Source organism: Macaca nemestrina, chromosome 12, assembly GCF_043159975.1.
Source record: "Macaca nemestrina isolate mMacNem1 chromosome 12, mMacNem.hap1, whole genome shotgun sequence".
In the NCBI taxonomy this organism is placed as follows: domain Eukaryota; kingdom Metazoa; phylum Chordata; class Mammalia; order Primates; family Cercopithecidae; genus Macaca; species Macaca nemestrina.
The window spans coordinates 10,379,156-10,397,312 of NC_092136.1; the positions used below are offsets into that span (position 1 = coordinate 10,379,156).

General features: G+C 58.2%; 1 protein-coding gene across 4 annotated transcripts in view; it reads left to right on the top strand.

Annotated features, from left to right (window-relative positions):
• The window catches only part of LOC105469499 (mono-ADP ribosylhydrolase 1), a 170,758-nt gene that overhangs the window by 135,021 nt on the left and 17,580 nt on the right, over positions 1–18,157 (top strand). The window lies entirely within an intron of this gene.

Here is an 18,157-nt window from a genome sequence, read left to right on the forward strand (position 1 = left end):
CCAGGAAGTCGAGGCTGCAGTGAGCTATGACTGTGCCACTGCACTCCAGCCTGGGCAACCTTGTCCCTAAAAAACAAACAAAAATCATCTTCATAATTGTGGTTTTAACAGCTGCACGATATTCCACAAAGCTGATGGAGTAACTTGCTCAGCCATGCCTGGTGGCTGTGCACAGTTCAGGGGATGTGGCTGGAAGTCCACTGTGTGCCAGGCGCTGTTTAGGGCACCAGGGACCAGAAGTGAATCAGGCCCTGCTGGATCTTGCCCTGGCAAAGCTGGAACTCCAGCATGGGGGCTGGGCACCTAGACAGTTATGGCTTAGCAAGATCTTGCTGAAGTAGGCATTACCTCGTGACCCCAAGACACAGGGCCAAGTCGATTTTGACATCAGCTTCCCCAGGGAGGTGCCTCTTGACCTGGGTCTTGGAGGGTCAGGAGGGATGTTCATGCAGACAGCAGAAGCTCACAGGTGCTGTGACATGAAACAGCCTTGGCTTTGAGACTCAAGAATTCTTGGTTACGGTGGGGGACAGAAGCCGGGGGACCATAGTGGAAGATGAGGTGGCTGGTGTCAGCCAGGATGGGTGTGCAGGGTCTCAAACAAACCTGGAGAGCCTGGATTTTATCTTGGAAGGAGTAGGGCACCACAAGGGAGTGTCATTCCAGGAAGGGGACAGTGGGCTCTGAGAATCAGAAAGATCGCTGTTCAGTCAACAAACCCTTGCCGAGCTCCTGGGAGCTGTGGCCTCCAGGAGGATGCAGGTGACTGGTAAAGGCAGTGTGGCCTTGGCCTGGAGGACTGAGCTAGTCACTGCTGGGCACTCATGGTGGATGCACTCAGCCACGAGGGCAGCTCAAGTCACCTGACGATGATTTGTAGTTTCAACCTTGAGCTCGCCAAGCCCCAGCTCCCCGGCTCCCAGGGCGGCAGTAACCCATGCAGCGTGGTGGGGTGGGCCCTACCACCGGGCAGCCAAGGTCACCCTGGCCCTGCCCGAAGCATCCTTGCCTCTCCAGCTGCCATCTACCCACTCTGGAGCCCCTAAATCTGGGTCCTGCTCACCATCCTGTAACTCACCAGCCATCGGCCCTGGGCACCATCCCAGCCTTGCTGTGCCCCCATTTCCTTAACAGGGCCATCTTAGACCTCCTAGGGCTAGCGAGAGTCCAGTGAGGTCCCAGGAGGAAAGTGCTTCATATCCTGTGAAGTGTTGTAACAATACGACTCACCATTATTAGACCGTGGTCAACTAAAGCTGGGCCACCCCTGGCTTCACTTGGGCCTGTTCTCAGCTGGGGGCAGGGGAAGGAGGTGACTTGACTCAAGGGAGGAACAGGGTCTTCCCCACTGGGAGGTGGGGTCTGTGGTCATCATCAGGGACCCTTAGCCCCAGGCTCTGTGCTGGGCATCCAGGCATGAAGCCATGCCAGGGCAGTGGTCAGGGGTTGGCACTAAGACAACAAATTGCAGATATTCAGAGGGCACAACTCTGGCCTCAGCCTTCCCCACAGGCCCCAGCCTGGGCATCACTTCCAAAGAGGGTTGGACTCCCAGCCCGGGGCCCCAGCGATGTCCCAGTATACTGTGGAATGTTCACATGAACGCATGGATATGTCACCTGTGAGTAGGCAGGCTGTGTGCACCACTTCAGGGACACCTGGCCAGCACACATCAGAAAGCTCCAGCGGCCGGCTGCGGTAGCTCATGCCTGTAATCCCAGCACTTTGGGAAGCCGAAGCAGGTGGATCACTTGAGGTCAGGGGTTCGTGACCAGCCTGGCCGACATGGCGAAACCCCGTCTCTACTAAAAATCCAAAAATTAGCTGACGTGGTGGCGGATGCCTATAATCCCAGCTACTGTGAAGGCTGAGGCAGGAGAATCACTTGAACCTGGGAGGCAGAGGTTGCAGTGAGCAGAGATTGTGCCACTGCACTCCAGCCTGGGCGACAGAGTGAGACTCCGTCACAAAAAAAAAAAAAAAAAAAAAAAGAGGAAGGAAGGAAGGCTCCAACAGCTTTTCTGATCCAAGTTCTAACTCCACCGTGCTCCCTTCCCACCATTATGCACAACAGAGAGGGGCTGGGGCTTCTCCCCTCTAAGCACAAGGTCTAGGACCAGGAGGGTGGGCCTGGCACAGAGCTTCAGGGAGAGCCAGAGAGCAAGACCTCCAGCCCAGGAGGAAAGTCCTAGAGAGGGTGCCCCAAGGAGCAGGCACAGAAGGGACAAAGCCAGGTAGGGTGAAGTCAGCAACCTCCAGGACTGGTGCTGGGAGCAGGGAGGGGCCCAAGGCAGGTCAGACCAGGCCACTGGCACTGGCACTGGGGAGGCTGCCAGCCAGGACAAGAGCACCCCTACAGCCCTGCTCCAGTGCTTGCCTCCATCCTCGTCCTCACCCCTCCCCTCAGCATGCTCCTGCCCCCAGGCCCTGAAACAAGGGTCTTACTTCTCTGCACCCTTCCACCTCTCCAGTCCTAACCAACTCCTCCTCATCAGCCCAGGGCCTGGCCAACCTGTCATCAGAGAGGCCTCCCTAAACCCCACATCCCCACCCACCCACCTTCCCTTTTTTTTTTTTTTTTTTTAAAGAGATAGGATCTACTATGTTGCCCAGGCTGGATTCAAACTCCTGAGCTCAAGCGATGCTCCCACTTCAGCCTCCCAAGTAGCTGAAATTGCAGGTGCACACCACCATGCCCAGCTTCTAACCCCACCTTCCCGATTAGGTCACCTTCTTCTGTCTCCCTCCTCCGCTTCTGTTTTGTAGCACTCAGCTCGTTGGTGATTGCTTACGATTTCTATGACTGCGTTTCGCATCTACCGGCCAACATGTCCACATCTCTAAGATCCCGTGTGGCTGATTTTTTTCTCTGGTGGTGTGTTTGCTTCTTGGGCAGTACATATAATAGTAGCGTGACTTAGAATCACAGGTCCCTGTGTCCGGTGATGTGTATTTTGTTAGTATTCATCTCTCCACCAGACTGTGGGCACCTTGAGGGCACAGCCGGGCCTATTTGGGTTCCTGCGTGTCCCCAGCCCCTGCTACAGTGTCCAGCATGTGAGGACAGCATGGTCAGGCATTGGTGAATGTGGCGAATGGATGAATGGACAGAACATTAAACAGGAGTGAGCATCAGGCTGACAGAGCCCTTCAAGGTAACAATGACAGAGCTGTCCCAAGGCCAACCATGATTCATAAAACTGGGAATTGCCCAAAGATGATGGCTCCTGGGGTTCTGGGGGGCCAGATGCACATCCAGCTACTGGGGAGTGGGTAGAGTCTGGGTATGAGTTTGGGGGGTGATGGGGATATGACGGGGGAGATCAGGTCTAACCAGCTGCCCCTAGGTGGGTGGGGAGACAGACTCCAGAGAGGGTGGGAATGCAGGCCTGGGCAGAGGCAGGACTATGTCACCCAGGGGGTGGCGGTTCCACTTGTCAGCTGGTCAGCCCCCAGCCCCAGCAGGACTGAGCGGTTGGTGGCCAGGCTTCTCTCATGAGCCCCTCTTTCCCTTGGGAGTTTTCTCTGCTCCCCACCAGTGACATCACCTCCCCTGCCCCCATCCCTTCCAGACAGTCAGGGCTGCCTCTCCCAGCTCCCTGCCTTCTCAGCCATCATTCCCAGCAGAGGATATGCTTTTTGCGGTGATTTAGACCTTCCTTTACTCCAGCTGTCATTCACCTGTTACACACATCCCAAGTTCAGGAAGGAGATGTGAACTGTGTCCTGAAAGAGCCCTGTGGAGACACCAGCCTCGGCCAGGGCAGGGAGGGCTGTGTGATGAGCAGCTCATGGGCATGGGTCCAAGAGGAGGGTGGGGGCGAGGCCAGCTGTGCAGGGTGGGCTGGGAAGGGCCTCCACGAGAGAGACTGGGTCTTCTGGCCGTGCAGAGTCTGTGGCAGGTGGAAGCAGATGGGGGCTGGAGCCTGACACAGTGAGGAAGGGGATATCATTGGGAGCGAGAGGTGGGGCCTGATCCAAAGGGAGGGTGGCAGCCCCAAGACATCGGGGAGCCAGGGGACGGGGTCCCTGTGACTGCCCGAGGTCGGGGATGCAGGAGGCTCTGAGATTGGTGCCTCAGAGACCTCTACTGGGGATCCCCCAACCCTGTCACTGTGCCTCTTCTGCCAGCCGCCAGGTTCCGGTTTCAGGGGCTTCAAGCTCTGCAGCCCCCTCATCTCCCCTCCCGTTCCTCTGCCCCAGTGTGAGCTGCTTTATGGCCTTAGCCTCCTCCACAGCGCAAAGGCTCTTGAGGCCCATCGTCCACATCCCAGCACCCGGCTGAACCAACCACAGCAGGTGGCCACTCCCCACTTCACTGGGAACTCAAGAGGCTCCTGGCCCTTCCCCTTGGGTTGTCTCTGTCCCCCAACAGACCCCAATAGAGCTAAGGCCACTGATGGTGCCCTGGGGCGGGGAAGTCGGGATGGGAGAGTCTGAGGTGGGGTGCCCTGAACCCAGGGTCCCTCTCCCAGAGTCCTGGGGCTGCAGAGCTGGGGTTGAGGAAACAGATGGCATCTTCTGGGACCCCTCACCTGCCCTCACCTGCTGGCCTAGGTGCTCCAGAGGCAGGGAAATAAGGAGAAAGAGTGTCCTAAGCCCAGGGTCTCCCTCCCTGAGTCCTGGGGGGCACAGCTGTGGTCCAGGGCTGGGGCCGGTGCCCCCAGCAGCCAGGCCTGGCAGGTTCTGAGCTGGGAACACCAGCACCGCTGAGGCTGGGCACTGGGAGGAGCTGCGGGAGGAGGGGGAGGGGAAGAGGACCAGCGCCAGCGGCAGGGGGCGGGGCGCGATGGGGTTGCCCAGCAACCAGCACGCTGCCGCTTCCAAGGAGGGATTCTTAAAGAGCTGAGCAGAAAGGCTGGGGCGCGGAGCGGAGGGGCTGAGGCTGAGCCTCGCATACCAATGGCTGCCACACTGACCTCCTCCTGCCTCCTGCTCCTTCCTCCTGCCTCCTGCCTCCCACCTCCCACCTCCCTCCACCCTTCTTCCTCCTCCCTCTCCCTCCTCCCTCTGCAGCGTGGAACCCAAGCTGGGAGGGCAGGGGAACAGAGAGGAGGAGGCGCCCAGGCCAGGGGGGCCCTAAGGTAGGCAGGCAGGCAGGCAGGGACCAGGCTAGGGTCCTCTCGTGTCCCCACAGGACAAGGCCTGGGAGGGGTAATAACACAGGACAAGGGGCACCCTCGGCTCCAGACCCTCAGCACAGGCCCTGGCACTGGGGACAGCAGGGAACTAGAAGTCCTGGTCCCCACCCCACCCAGCCCTTCCCATGCACCTCCCGGGCACTCCCCACTGGGGAAGCACTAGTTTTAGAGTCAGACAGAACTGCTTCTTCCACCAACCCAGCCCCGCATCCTGAGAGTCCTGGGCAGCCTCAGAGAGTGAGCAGCCACTGGCTGCACAGAGGTGGCGGGTGCCCGGCAGGCACACAGGATGGTGCTTCCTGGGGTCTGACTTAGATTCCCTGTGCAGCAAGTGGCTGCTGCCTTTCCTCTGTCCTTACTGAGAAGGGAACGGTTTTGGACTTGGCGCAACACTTCGTATTCCAAAAAGCAAAGTGACAATTCAGCTGTGCCACCTTATTCCAGTTCCTTTCCTTCTAGGGCCATGGTTTCAAATCTGTTTTGGGGGAGGGGAATATAGGTCAAGGGCACCTTGCTGGGGGCCCCGAGAGGATTCTCCCATGGAAATTCTAGGAAATTGTAGGCCAAGTGTAGTGTTCACAGGCAGAGTCTGGGGAAGTGCACAGAGCAGTCACTGGGGGCCAGAGGGAGGCGGTAACCTCAGAGGTTAAGACCTGGGCCTCTGGGTGGGCTAGACATGAATGAGCCCCTCCCAGCTTCCTGCAGAGGGTGGTGGAAGGCAGCATGGGCAGGAGGGTGGGAGGGCTCCAGCCGCCACTGTGTCTTCACAGACGATGTGCTCTTCCATTGACTGGATTGAGGCACAGTTCTGAGCCAATCCCATCCTTGATCCAGTCCTATCTCCATGGTCTTCTCTTTGGTCCCATGGGCTGGGTCATGCCGCCTCTCCCAGCCCTCCCTCAACCCATTCTCAGCCACCATCATCCCCGCAGCCCCTGCCTCCAGGCCCACCCCTTCAATCTGCTCCCTTCCCCAGCTCTAAAGAGGGTTTTTCTAAACGGCAAGACCAACCCTGCTGCTCCCAGCTTCAGCACCCGCCATGACACCCTATGACTGTGGGAGAAGGATCAGGGAGGGCCCCGTGGGCCTAGCCACCTCCTCTGCCCTCGTCTCAGCCACACTCCCCTCTGCAAAGCCCCTTCCCCACTGCTCACCCTCTGTGACATCCATGGCCTCATCAATGTCTGTTGAATGAATGAGTAGTCCTAAGAGGAGCTCTTAGGTGCCATGCCATGCTGGCCTTTGGGATCCAGGAATGTACAAAGCAGAGGAGGTCGTCTCCCCACAGGCTGCCATGCTGTTAATAAACCAGCAAACACATCAGAGGATGAGGTCATTATGGGCCCAAGGTGTGGGCTCCAGAGGAAATAAAGAGGCTGATAAGAGGAATGGGGCAGAAGGCCTTTTAACTGGGTGGTCAGGGGCGGCCCCTTAGAGGAGGTGACATTTTCATTGAGTCCTGAAGGATAAGAAAGAGCTCCGCTTGGGAAGAGCTGGAAGAAGAGTGTGCCAGGCAGAGGGACCTGTATGTGCAAAGGCCCTGAGGCATGAAAGAGCCAGCCCTATTGAAGGAAGAGAAAGGAGGCCAGGAAATTGTGGGGGAGGGGTGTGGGATACAGCCATGCCTCCATGGAGGGAAGCATGGATTTTATTCTAAGTATAATCGGAAGCTATTGGAGAATTTTAAGCAGGGAAGTGACATGATCTAATTTATATTTTAAAGCGATCATCTGAACAACCACTTTGCAGAGCAATTTGGCAATAACTAGTAAAGTTAAGATTATGCGCACTCCACAACCCAGCAGCCCGCTCCTAAGCGTGGACCCAAGAGAAATTCTGGTGCATGTGTGCATGGGGTGTGTAAAGATGCTACTGCCACTGTGTTTGCATGAGACAAAACCAAGCATGCTTGACTGTGGGTCAGTGGGAGAATGGGTGGCTTGGCATGGGGTAGTTCCACCATGGAACATTAAACACCAGTGAAAAGGGGCCCACGAGGCCGAGCGCAGTGTCTCACACCTGTAATCCCAGCCCTTAGGGAGGCTGAGGCAGGAGGCTCACTTGAGCCCAGGAGTTCAAGACCAGCCTGGGCAACATAGGGAGATCCCGTCTCTGTGAAATTTTTGTTTGTTTGTTTTCCCGAGACAAAGTCTTGCTCTCTCTCCCAGAGCTGGAGTACAATGACACGATCTTGGCTCACTGCAACCTCCGCCTCTCAGGTTCAAGCAGTTCTCCTGCCTTACCCTCTTGAGTAGCTGGGATTACAGCCATGCACCACCACACCCAGCTAATTTTTGTATTTTTAGTAGAGATGGGGTTTCCCCATGTTGGCCAGGCTGGTCTCAAACTCCTGACCTTGTGATCTGCCTGCCTCAGCCTCCCAAAGTGCTGGGATTACAGGCATGAGTTACTGCGCCTGATCTGAAAGTTTTAAAATTAGCCAGGAGTGGTGGTGTGTGTCTATAATCCTAGCTACTTGGGAGGGTGAGGCAGAAGGATCTCTTGAGCCCAGGAGGTCAAGACTGCAGTGAGCTACGATCCCACCATTGCACTCACTCCAGTCTGGGCAACAGAGCGAGACCATCTGAAAAAAAAAAAAAAGAGGTGCGGGGCCCATGAGAGCAGTGTGGGCCTGCCCAGATAAATCTCACAAGCATTGCAATGAATGATAACAGCAAACCGGGAACTCCTGTTTATACAAAACTCAAAGACACTGAACCTGTCTTACCTTATTGAGGGGCATGCATAGTAAAACTCTAAAGAAAATACATGCAAATCCAGAATAGTGGATAGCTCTGCAGCTTCCGCTGTTTTTGAGGTTGATTTCATGCATGCAGGAAATGCATGGAAAAGGCTCACCAGTTGCTGGGAGAGGAAGGCATGGAGGGGTGAGGGGCAGCTGAGGAGCCGCCGAAGTAGGAGGCCACAGCAGCCAGGCCTCCTGGGATGGGGATCTGGGAGTCAGAGGGAGCCCAGCCTGGCCTGGCTGTTCAGAGCTGGTGCTCACTCTTTCCTCCTGCAAACCCCTGTTTTGTTTTCTATTAAAATAGCCCGGGCTAGGTGCGGTGGCTCACACCTGTAATCTGAGTACTTTGACTTGAGGTCAGGAGTTCAAGACTAGCCTGGCCAACCTGGTGAAACCCAGTCTCTACTAAAAATACAAAAATCAGATGGGTGTGGTGTTGTGTGCCTATAGACCCAGCTACTCAGGAGGCTGAGGCCTGGCAGAATCTCTTGAACCTGGGAGGCGGAGGTTGCAGTGAGCCCAGATAGCGCCACTGTACTCCAGCCTGGGCGACACAGTGAGACGCTGTCTCAAAAAAGATTAAAAAATTAAAGAACAATAAAATAGCTTCTGGTTTTGTCCTTTTAGAAGAAAGCTGAATCACAGAGAGGCAAGGGGCTTTCTGGGGTCACCCAGCAAGCTGGGTGCAGAGGAACCCATGACCCTTCCTACCGGGCAGTCGGGCCTGCCCAGCTGGGGCTGGGCCTTGACCTTTCCTAGGGTTCAAGGCTGCCTTCAAGACCCACCCGCTGAGGGGTCCGTGGCCGTTCTAAGGCCCCCCAACTCCTCCCTCATCTTCTCTGATGCCCTCCGCCTTCCCACCCGCCAAGGCTCCCTTGATCCCCAGCCCCTCATTCCTGCAAGGATGGAGACTGCCCGGCTGGCTGGGGCCCAAGCCATCTCCTGGTAATTGAGTTTCAGGGATGCTTATGGTTATGCTAATGTGGGATGCTGAGTGCCTGCCCCATGGCGCCCGGGGGAGGGGAGGCCCAGGCAGCAGCTGGGGGTCCAGCAGCGCAGCAGCTCAGTCCTCCCATGGAAGCCAGACAGCCCGATTCAGACCCAGCTCCCCAGTCCCCAGCTGCATGACCTTGGGCAAGTCACTCAGCCTCTGTGAACCTCTATTTTCTCATCTGTAAAGTGGGAAAAATCACAGGACACCCTCAATGGGCTCTTGTCAGGAGGGCGAAATGAAAGAAGCCACTGGAAATACTTGGCCCAATGCATAGCACGGAGAACTTGCTTGATAAATGTGTCATCAGCTATTTTTTGTTTCGTTTTAAAGTCTGGAAGGTCCTCCAGGGCCACGGGAATGGGGTGAGCCGAATCTGCGCCCTGAGCGAGCCGCTGACTTGCATTTCTCTTGTTTTTATGTTGCATGCTCGTGGTATTCCATTTGGTGGAATGAACATGAATTTCTTACTTAGCAAAATACCAGTAAGTGGAAGGTGCCTGGGGACAGGGCTTGGAGAGGGGGTATTGAGGGGGACCTCCATGTTGCCAGGGGTTTAGGGGCCAGCTTGGGGTGAGACTCGCCAGGAGATTGGGTCTCCAGGGGCCCAAGCAGCCAGGCAAAGACAGAACCCAAGAAACCCAGGCAGGAAGCAGACAAGAGAGGCCCAGGCCAGCTGGAACCGCAGCCACGTCACCTACTTTGAGCTTTAAACAGTGAACTGCGAGGCTTTTATGGGGAGAGGCGTGGGGGTGAGATGCCTTGATTAGACCAGGAAGAGGGGCTGTAGAGTGGAGTGGACATGGGTGAACGGGCAGGGGGCATCTGGAGGTGTGTGGGAGTGAAGGAGACCGCCCTGAGGTGAAGGGGAGTCGGGGGAAGGAGGGCCTGGAATGGGCACGGTGAGAAGAAGGAGACCGAGGGGAATCTAGTGGGGAGGCACAGCTGGGTGCCACCCCTAGCAGCTTTGAGCAGCTCGCAGGCTCCTGTCAGAGAAGACGTGGTGAGGGGCTTAGCCCTGGACCAGCGGGGTTCAAATCCTTCTCCCTGACTTACCAAGGATGCTGGGACCTTCCGCCCCCAGGAACCAGCACCCCCAGCTTTGGGGCCCAGTGCCACAGTGAAGCCCTATGAGGCTGTAGGTTTTACAGGCATTTTTAACTTTATCATCTATGCCTCACAAGGGCCTCAGTTAAATGATCACCCCACCATACGGATGAGGTGGGGCAGCTGACCCGAGATCACAGCTGGGGGTTTCAGGACCAGGGCCGGCAAAGCATAAGGATGTTGGCTCCTCCCACTGAAGCCTGTGGCCTTGGGCAAGTCATTTCTCTTCTCTGGGCCTCAGTTTCCCCATCTGTAAGTGGGGCAGGAGGGTGTGTGCACACATGCAAAGATGATGGTCAAAGATCCATGTGGAGGTCGGGCGTGGTGGCTCACAACTGTAATCCCAGCACTTTGGGAGGCCAAGGCAGACATCACTTGAGATCAGGAATTTGAGACCAGCCTGGCAACATGGTGACACCCGTTTGTACTAAAAATAGAAAAATTAGCCCAGCATGGTGGCACACGCCTGTAGTCCCAGCTACTCGGGAGACTGAGGCAGAAAACTCTCTTGAACCCGGGAGGCGGAGGTTGTAGTGAGCTGAGATCGCACTACTGTGCTCCAGCCTGGACAACAGAGCAAGACTCCATCTCAAAAAAAAAGAAAAAAAATTCCATGTGGAAGCTTGCTGGGGATGCACTTGGTGCCCACAAATGGGGGCCCTCACCCTCCAGTGAGGTCCCTACTCCCCTGGCCCCCCAGCCTGGGGAATGTCCAGGAAGCCTCCCACCTTCCACCTGGGCCGCCCCACCTCGGAGGACAGTGACCTTGGCCTGGGGGGACAGAGCTTGTCAAACAAGCAACTGCTCTCACAGCTTGAGATGCCTTTGAAGTCTCTCATTTTATCTTCAAAATCCAGCACATTTCACATTTTATTCCATCTGCGGGGTGTTTCTAATCTAAAACATGTTTTAAACGACTCGCCCTCAAGTCACACGGATACCCACCGCTGGCCTGCGGGAAATGGGGCATCGATTTCTCAAGAACAAAACCCGCTCCCCTAAGCCCCCTGTGGGGCCAGGCCTGCCAGCTGGTCAGATGGTGGGACAGTTGGCAGTCACGGAGCCCCTTGGAGGTGCCAGGCTCTGTGCTGATGGCGGGGATCTGGGCTCGGGGAGGGCAAGGGGGATGCTGGGGAACGCACTTGGTGGGAGCACCAAGGAGGCTTGCTATCCCCAGGGGAAGTCTGAGAGGCATCCCGGAGGCAGGGGTCACCTGGACACTGCAATAGCCAGGAGGCCTCTCCTGCCACCACCTGTGCCCCCAGTCCCTTCCCTGTGTGGTTCATCTGTCCTCTGTCTAAACCCCCCAGCAGCTCCCATTTCTCACTAAGGCTCTCAAGGCACCCCAGGGGCTGCTCCTGCCTGACCCCCCACTTCTGTCCTCCCTCCCTGCTCCTCACTCAGCCCCCGAGGCCTCAAGGCCTCAAGGCCTTTGCCCCTCGTCCCCCACCCCTGCCTGGCTGTGCTGCTCACAGCAGCTCCAGGGTTCAACAGGACCCGCCCGCCCCTCCAGACCCACTGCCCGCCGCCACCCCCACCCCTTGCATTTCCTTCGCGGCCTCTGGCACTCACAGGGATTCTTGTGCAAGTTGATTCTCGTGCTGTCTTTCTTGACGATCTCCCGGCCAGCTGATGCACCATGTGCCAGCAGGGCTGTGCCCATCCGTGTCCCAGCACCCGGCACACGGTGGGGCTGGCTGCACACTTGTCAGAGGACAGAAGGCTGAGATCCGCCTCACAAGGGGGAGGGGAGAATGAAGGTCAGGCCAGGACACTGGGTGACTTAAGGGAGCAGCCCCCAGGCCCCCACTCCTGGCCGGGGCCCCTCCAGGCAGCTGAGGCCAGGGTGAGGCACAGAGCAGCAAGCAAGGGGAGTAGAGGCGGCCTCCAGGGACTTGCAGGTGGGCTGTGCCCGCCTCAAAGTCACCGCTGTGCCTGCTCGCCCGGCCTCTCCCTGGCCCAGGAACCTGCTCAGCGCTTTCCTCGGGTCACTGCGTCTCCTCTGACGTCCCAGCCCCCGCACAGCGCCCCTCAAGCACCCTCAGCAGCCCCCCTCCCTGGGCTGGAGGATTTCGTCCCTGTCAGAGAACAGCAGAGGCAGCTCCTGCACCTGAGCACCTTCGTGGCTCAGGCCTCCTGCCACTGCCCTTGGAGCAGCCCCTGTCGCCTACACAGCTCCCGGCCCAGGTCCTGCCTCCCGAGGGCCCCCGGCCTCGGCCCTGGGATGGGCTTCTCTGCATGGCCCATGGTAGAGAGCTGAAGCTTGTGAGTCAGGCAGGCAGACCCAGCTCAAATTCAGCTGAGTGACTCTGGGCACCATCTGTAATGCCCATGGGCTCCTTTAGGAACTCATTAGTGGGCACCTGCGGTGAGCCAGGCACTGTGCTGAGAGCTGGAGAAGAACCGTGGGGGAGACACCTGAGGGCAGGAGTGGGGGTATCAAGATAGGCACCTGGGGGCCGGGCGTGTGACTCACGCTTGTAATCCTAGCACTTTGGGAGACAGAGGTGGGTGGATCATCTGAGCTCAGGAGTTCAAGACCAGCCTGGCCAACATGGTGAAACCCCGTCTCTAAAAATAAAAAAAAATGAGCCAGGTGTGGTAGCTTGCACCTAGACTTTCAGCTACTCAGGAGGCTGAAGTGGGAGAATCGCTTGAACCCTGGAGGCGGAGGTTGCAGTGAACTGAGATCCAACCACAGCACTCTAGCCTGAGCAACAGTGAGACTTCATTTCCAAAAAAACATAGGCACCTGGGAGGGGATTCTGGAGGCAGTGTTAATGACTCATGGCCCCCCAGGAGAGCATCACTGGGGACCAGGAGACCTGAGGAGGTGGGGGATGATGAGGGCCGCCTCCAGGTAGAGGTGCCATGGCAGAGTCTATGCAAAGGGCCTGGGGCTGGAGAGCATGGGGCAAGTTTGAGGACCATGTGTACGGCAGAGGGAGAGGAGGAGGGGAGGAGATGGTCTATGGGGCCTGGAGATCTGCAAGGAGCCAGTCTTTATCCTAAGAGCAAAGGGATTTCTCTTTTTTTTTTTTTTTTTTTTGAGACGGAGTCTCGCTCTGTCGCCCAGGCTGGAGTGCAGTGGCCGGATCTCAGCTCACTGCAAGCTCCGCCTCCCGGGTTCACACCATTCTCCTGCCTCAGCCTCCCGAGTAGCTGGGACTACAGGCGCCCGCCACCGCGCCCGGCTAGTTTTTTGTATTTTTTAGTGGAGACGGGGTTTCACCGTGTTAGCCAGGCTGGTCTCAAACTCCTGACCTGGTGATCTGCCCGTCTCGGCCTCCCAAAGTGCTGGGATTACAGGCTTGAGCCACCGCGCCCGGCAGGGATTTCTCATTTCTCATTAAAGCTCCCAAGGCCCCCAAGGCTCCCCACCGCTGGGGGGGGTGGGTTTCATGGGGCAGCTAGGGCCAAATAGGAGATTTTATCTCCTCTCCAAATGTACATTGTGAGAGGATCACTTTCCATGGCTCAGCGTCCTCATCTGTGAAACGGGTTTGTAATCGCGTCTTCCAAACAGGGAAAGGATTGAGTGAACTGTGCGCGCACCAAGCTCACCCAGCCTGGGCCCAGGCTTTCCACCTGGTTCGTCCCTTTCCTCCATCACAAATAAGTTATATTTTATGACTTGGTTAGCGTCAAGACAAATGTATTAATATTTTATCTGATAACATTGTCTTTGACCTAAAAGTTCATTGTTTTCTTCTGATTTTAAAAGAACTACAACATCTTTGTGGGCCCCTAAAAGTGTCATGGGCCTAAGCACGTGCCTGCTGTGCCCAGCGGGGAGGCTGGTCCTGCCTGGGCCCTGGGAGACTGGCAACGCCCTCTCAGTGAGGTGTTGGCTGGTAGGGTGCCGTCCTCATGCACGTCCCTGTGCCCCTCCCTCCATGCCTTCTTATCCCTCAAGCCTCAGCTCAAATGCCACCTCCTCCGAGAAGCCTTCCCAGTCTGCAGACTTCAGCAGATCCCACACACCCCCGTTCCCCTCGCCATACCCGGGGCAGCTCTCAAGTCTGCTCCCAGCTACCCCTCCGGTCAGGACTGGAAGCTTCCAAGGCCCAGGGACTACATACTGTTCTCTTCTCTGTGCCTGCTGCCCAGCACAACCCTGGCACCCAGTTGGCACTGAATTCAAATGTTTTGTGTGGAGCATGGAGGAAGGGCTGGGTGCCACCTGTGCCTCAGGCCTCCTGTGACCTGTCATGACAGTTTCCAAACACTCAGGTCTGGCCCTCTCCCTTTCGCTGGGCAGCGGCCACCTGCCAGCCTCTAACTAGACTGGGAGCTGGGCACAAACTGGGGAGCTACTGCGCCCTGCCCTCAGGGACGGCAAGTGCTGGGGCAGAGGAGGGCCGGGAGGAGGGGTGTGTGGGAGATGGAGACTGGGACTTCCAGGCCCCCAGTCCCCAGGGACCGTCAGCAGGGGACAGAGGACTTGGCAGTGACTGGCATTGAGGGGTGCCACCCCAAGGTCATAGGCACAGCACCGGGCTGGGAGCCAGTTAATCAAATCCCAGGGAGCATGGCACAGGCACATCCTCGGGTGGGGGGAACCCGATGGGGCCGGGCTGCCTCCGCCTGCAGACTCCAAGAGCAGACCGCAGACCGGGGACCCCACAGCCTCCAGGGTGTGCTTGCTGCTGGGAGGCCCCACCCCTACCCAAAGCCAAAGCAAACTGTGCCCCTCCAAGCTCCCAGGGCCAGGCTCGGGTCCCCCACTCAGCCCCACACAGCATTCAAAGACCACTGTTTGCTGGGAGCAGGTCTGGGTCCCTTGGGTGGGGCCGGGTCATGAGCCCCAGCTTGGACTCGCAGTCCAGTGCCCATCCCCCACCTCACGCGGCCACCGCCTGCCCGAAGTCACCATGCCTTCAGCAACAAGAGCCTTTCGAGACGGGCATGTTGGGGGTCAAGAAAAGGAGCTGTAACAACCAGTGCTCCCGGGCCCAGCTCCGTCTTCCCCAGTCCCCAGATACTCTGTGAGCCTCAGTTTCCTCCTCTGAAACTGGGTTGATGACTTGTACAAGGACCAGAACCTCCCAGCAAACTGAGGGGGGTATGGGATGCAGTAGAGAAGGGACTTAGAGGCTCAAGCCGGTGCCAGGGACTAGCTGAAATGAAAAGGGCTGGCCACGGACCAAGATGTTGGGGTGCACACAGGCCTGAGGAGCAGGGAGACCCGAGAGGCCCTGCCCTGGGCTGGGTGGCCACACCCGGAAGGCTGTCTGTTGGCATCGGCTGGCACAGCCGCCCTAGACTCTTCTCTGCAAGCCCCCAGGCCACTTCCCTGCATAGCCTGGTCCAGCTGTCAGCCTTGGAGGCAGCTTTATGGAGGCACCATGTGGCCGGGTGTCGAGGCCCAGGGGAGGCCACCAGAACGGGGACCCGGGGAAAAGAGGAGCTGAGGAACGAGGTCCCAGGCACCAGGTCGGCCACCTGCCCCCCGGAGCCCTCACCCATGGAATGTCAGGCAGGGGGACCAGAGAAGGGGACATAGCAGACTGGCCTCCAGGCACCCACTGGGTGTGGGTCAGGCCTGGGACCAGGTCCTCTGTGCAACCGAGTCTGAGCCCCCAGCACTGGGCCGCAGCCACTCTCTCCTGCCTGTGGCAAATCACATCTCCTGGCCTGGCCTCCCCCACCTCCACCCAGTGAAGTCTTCCCTCTGCCCCCATTCACCCCTCCTCAGGCTCTGGCCAGGTTACTATCAGGTCAGTTCACCCCACTCACCTTGCCGGGTGCAGTGCAGGCCACACACAGTGGAGTTTGGGGGTGCCAGGTGGGCAGGGGGATAGCATCACCTTCCCACAGGGGCCTGCAGAATGGCAGGTCAGCACCCCTCCCCTACCATCCCTTCGAGGCTCACTGCCAACCTATTTGGCACGGTGCCGTCTTTGAGCAGGAGCCAGCTCATTTATGGCCGGTGTTAATTAAGAGAGAGAGGTGATGGGGGGATGTGGGGAGGGGCCAAGGAGGGCAGCTGCCAACCACTGCCAGGACTGCCCAGGCCGAGGGGCCTGGAGCTGGACCGAGACCTGAGATGCCCCTCCTCCCTCGCTAGCTCTGGGGTGGCGCTGCCCAGACGCCCAGCCCTCGCCTCTGCAGCTGCACCTGCTGGGGTGGGGAGTGGGTGGAGGCTGCATCTGGGGCTTGCAGGGTGCTCTGCCTGGTTTTGAGAAGGCAGGCCCCACCCCTGGCCAGGGAAAGGCAGTCCCTCTGACCGACCCTCAGGCAGTGTCGCTGGGGTCAGCTGGCTTTGTGGCTTGGCTTGGAGTCAGAAAGACTCTGTTCCAATTCTGCTGCTGCCATCCCATGACTCAAGCTCCCTGAGCCTCAGTCTCCTTCTCTGTAAAATGGGAACCATCACACCTCCCTTGTGGCTTTGTTATGATAATAAATGGCCCCATCTGTGCACCAGTCTGTAGCACCCAGTCTACACCCAGCAAATAGTCTCGGTCAGCAGAAATGTACATTCGTGCCCAGGCACAGTGGCTCACACCTGTAATCCCAGCACTTTGGGAGGCCATGGCGAGTGGATCACTTGAAGTCAGGAGTTCGAGACCAGCTTGACCAACTTGGTGAAACCCTGTCTCTACCAAAAATACAAAAAATTAGCCAGGTGTGGTGGCACATGCCTGTCATCCCAGCTACTCAGGAGGCTGAGGCAGGAGAATCACTTGAACCTGGGAGGTGGAGGTTACAGTGAGCCAAGATGGCGCCACTGCACTCCAGTCTGGGCCACAGAGCCAGACTCCGTCTCAAAAAAAAAAAAAAAGAAAGAAAAAAATGTGCATTTGTGGGCACAGGCCCCACCCAGAGTCACTGGGGGGCCCGCCCCTCTGCAGCCTGTCCAGGGCCAGCCTGGGCACCCCATTGTGGTCTGGCTCCCTGCTCTCCCTCCGGCTCCGACTGCGGCTCATGCTCCCACTGCCTCACTGGCACCACTCAGCTCGCCTCCCCCTCACTTCCCGCGGCCCCCACCCCTGCTCTGGGAGCGCCCAGCCGCTCCTCGCCTCTCCATCTTAATTAGCTGCTTGTATTAATCTCGCAAGTAACGTGGCAACTTGCAGCCTTGGGTTTTCGGGCTGTGGAATTAATTATTCCCCAAGCGAAGAGCTGTCAGCTCTGGGAGACCAGCCACTCAGAGCCGCCCGACACCACTTAGCAGCGTCCATGCCATCCTCATGGCATCTTGGGCCCACAGCCTGGCTGGCCCAGCTTGGCTCTGTGTCCCCCCATCCTTCCTACAGAAAGGGTTGCAATGGACTGGGCAGATGGGGTGGGTGGCAAAGCCGTGTGCAGAGCTGAAGGCCCCACCTGGGAGCCAGGACTCCTCAGCAGAGGGGCGAGCACAGCTGGCCTCTCACTTGGCCAGCATCTGGGCCTGGGCAGCACCTGCCTGGCCTCGCCCGCTGCTTTCCCTGATGAGCTCTGACAGTTACCACAGACGCAGGCTGCAGGCGGGAGCCGGAGCCCAGGCTGGGGGCAGCGTTGGCATGCACAGCTCTGGCATTCCTGCAGAGACGGGCTGCCAGCCTCACTTTGCCCCCGTGTCAGCTGCATGGTGGTGGGGGGCAGCCAGCCGCACAGACTGAGACGGACAGGGCTGTGCAGGAAGGTGGCAGCCACAAAGCTGTCAGTCCAGCTCTGCCTGGCAGCGCCACCCCTAGTCCGAGGAGGGGGCGGGGACCCAGGCCTTCCTGCAGCGGGGCTCAGAGCGGAGGACCCCTCTCCATTGGCCTTCACACCACCCGGTGAGGTGGGGCTGTTCTCCCACATGGGGAAACTGAGGCACGAGGCCACATGGCCTGTCACCCCGCTGTTGATCTGGCTTTGGCTTCAGTGGCGGTGTTCCAGGCCCTTACCCGGCGTGCCTTGCCCCTCTTGCAGTTGGGCGCCTTGCCCCCACCCCCGCCCCCATCTGCGCCCCCCAGCGCTGCCCGGAGTTCTCAGTCCTCCAGCTCTGGCCCTGGGCAGCGCTTAGCCCGGTTGCAAAGGTGCAGTTGCTTCCTAGTGGCTTCCAGGCTGTGCCCTGCCGGAAGCTGTGAGCCCTGGGGACAGGTCCTTTCCTCCCCACATCTCTGCACCAGGCCTGGCGCTGACCGGCCTTAGGAGATACTGTGGGCAAAAGAGCAAAGGAGGCCGGGCGCGGTGGCTCAAGCC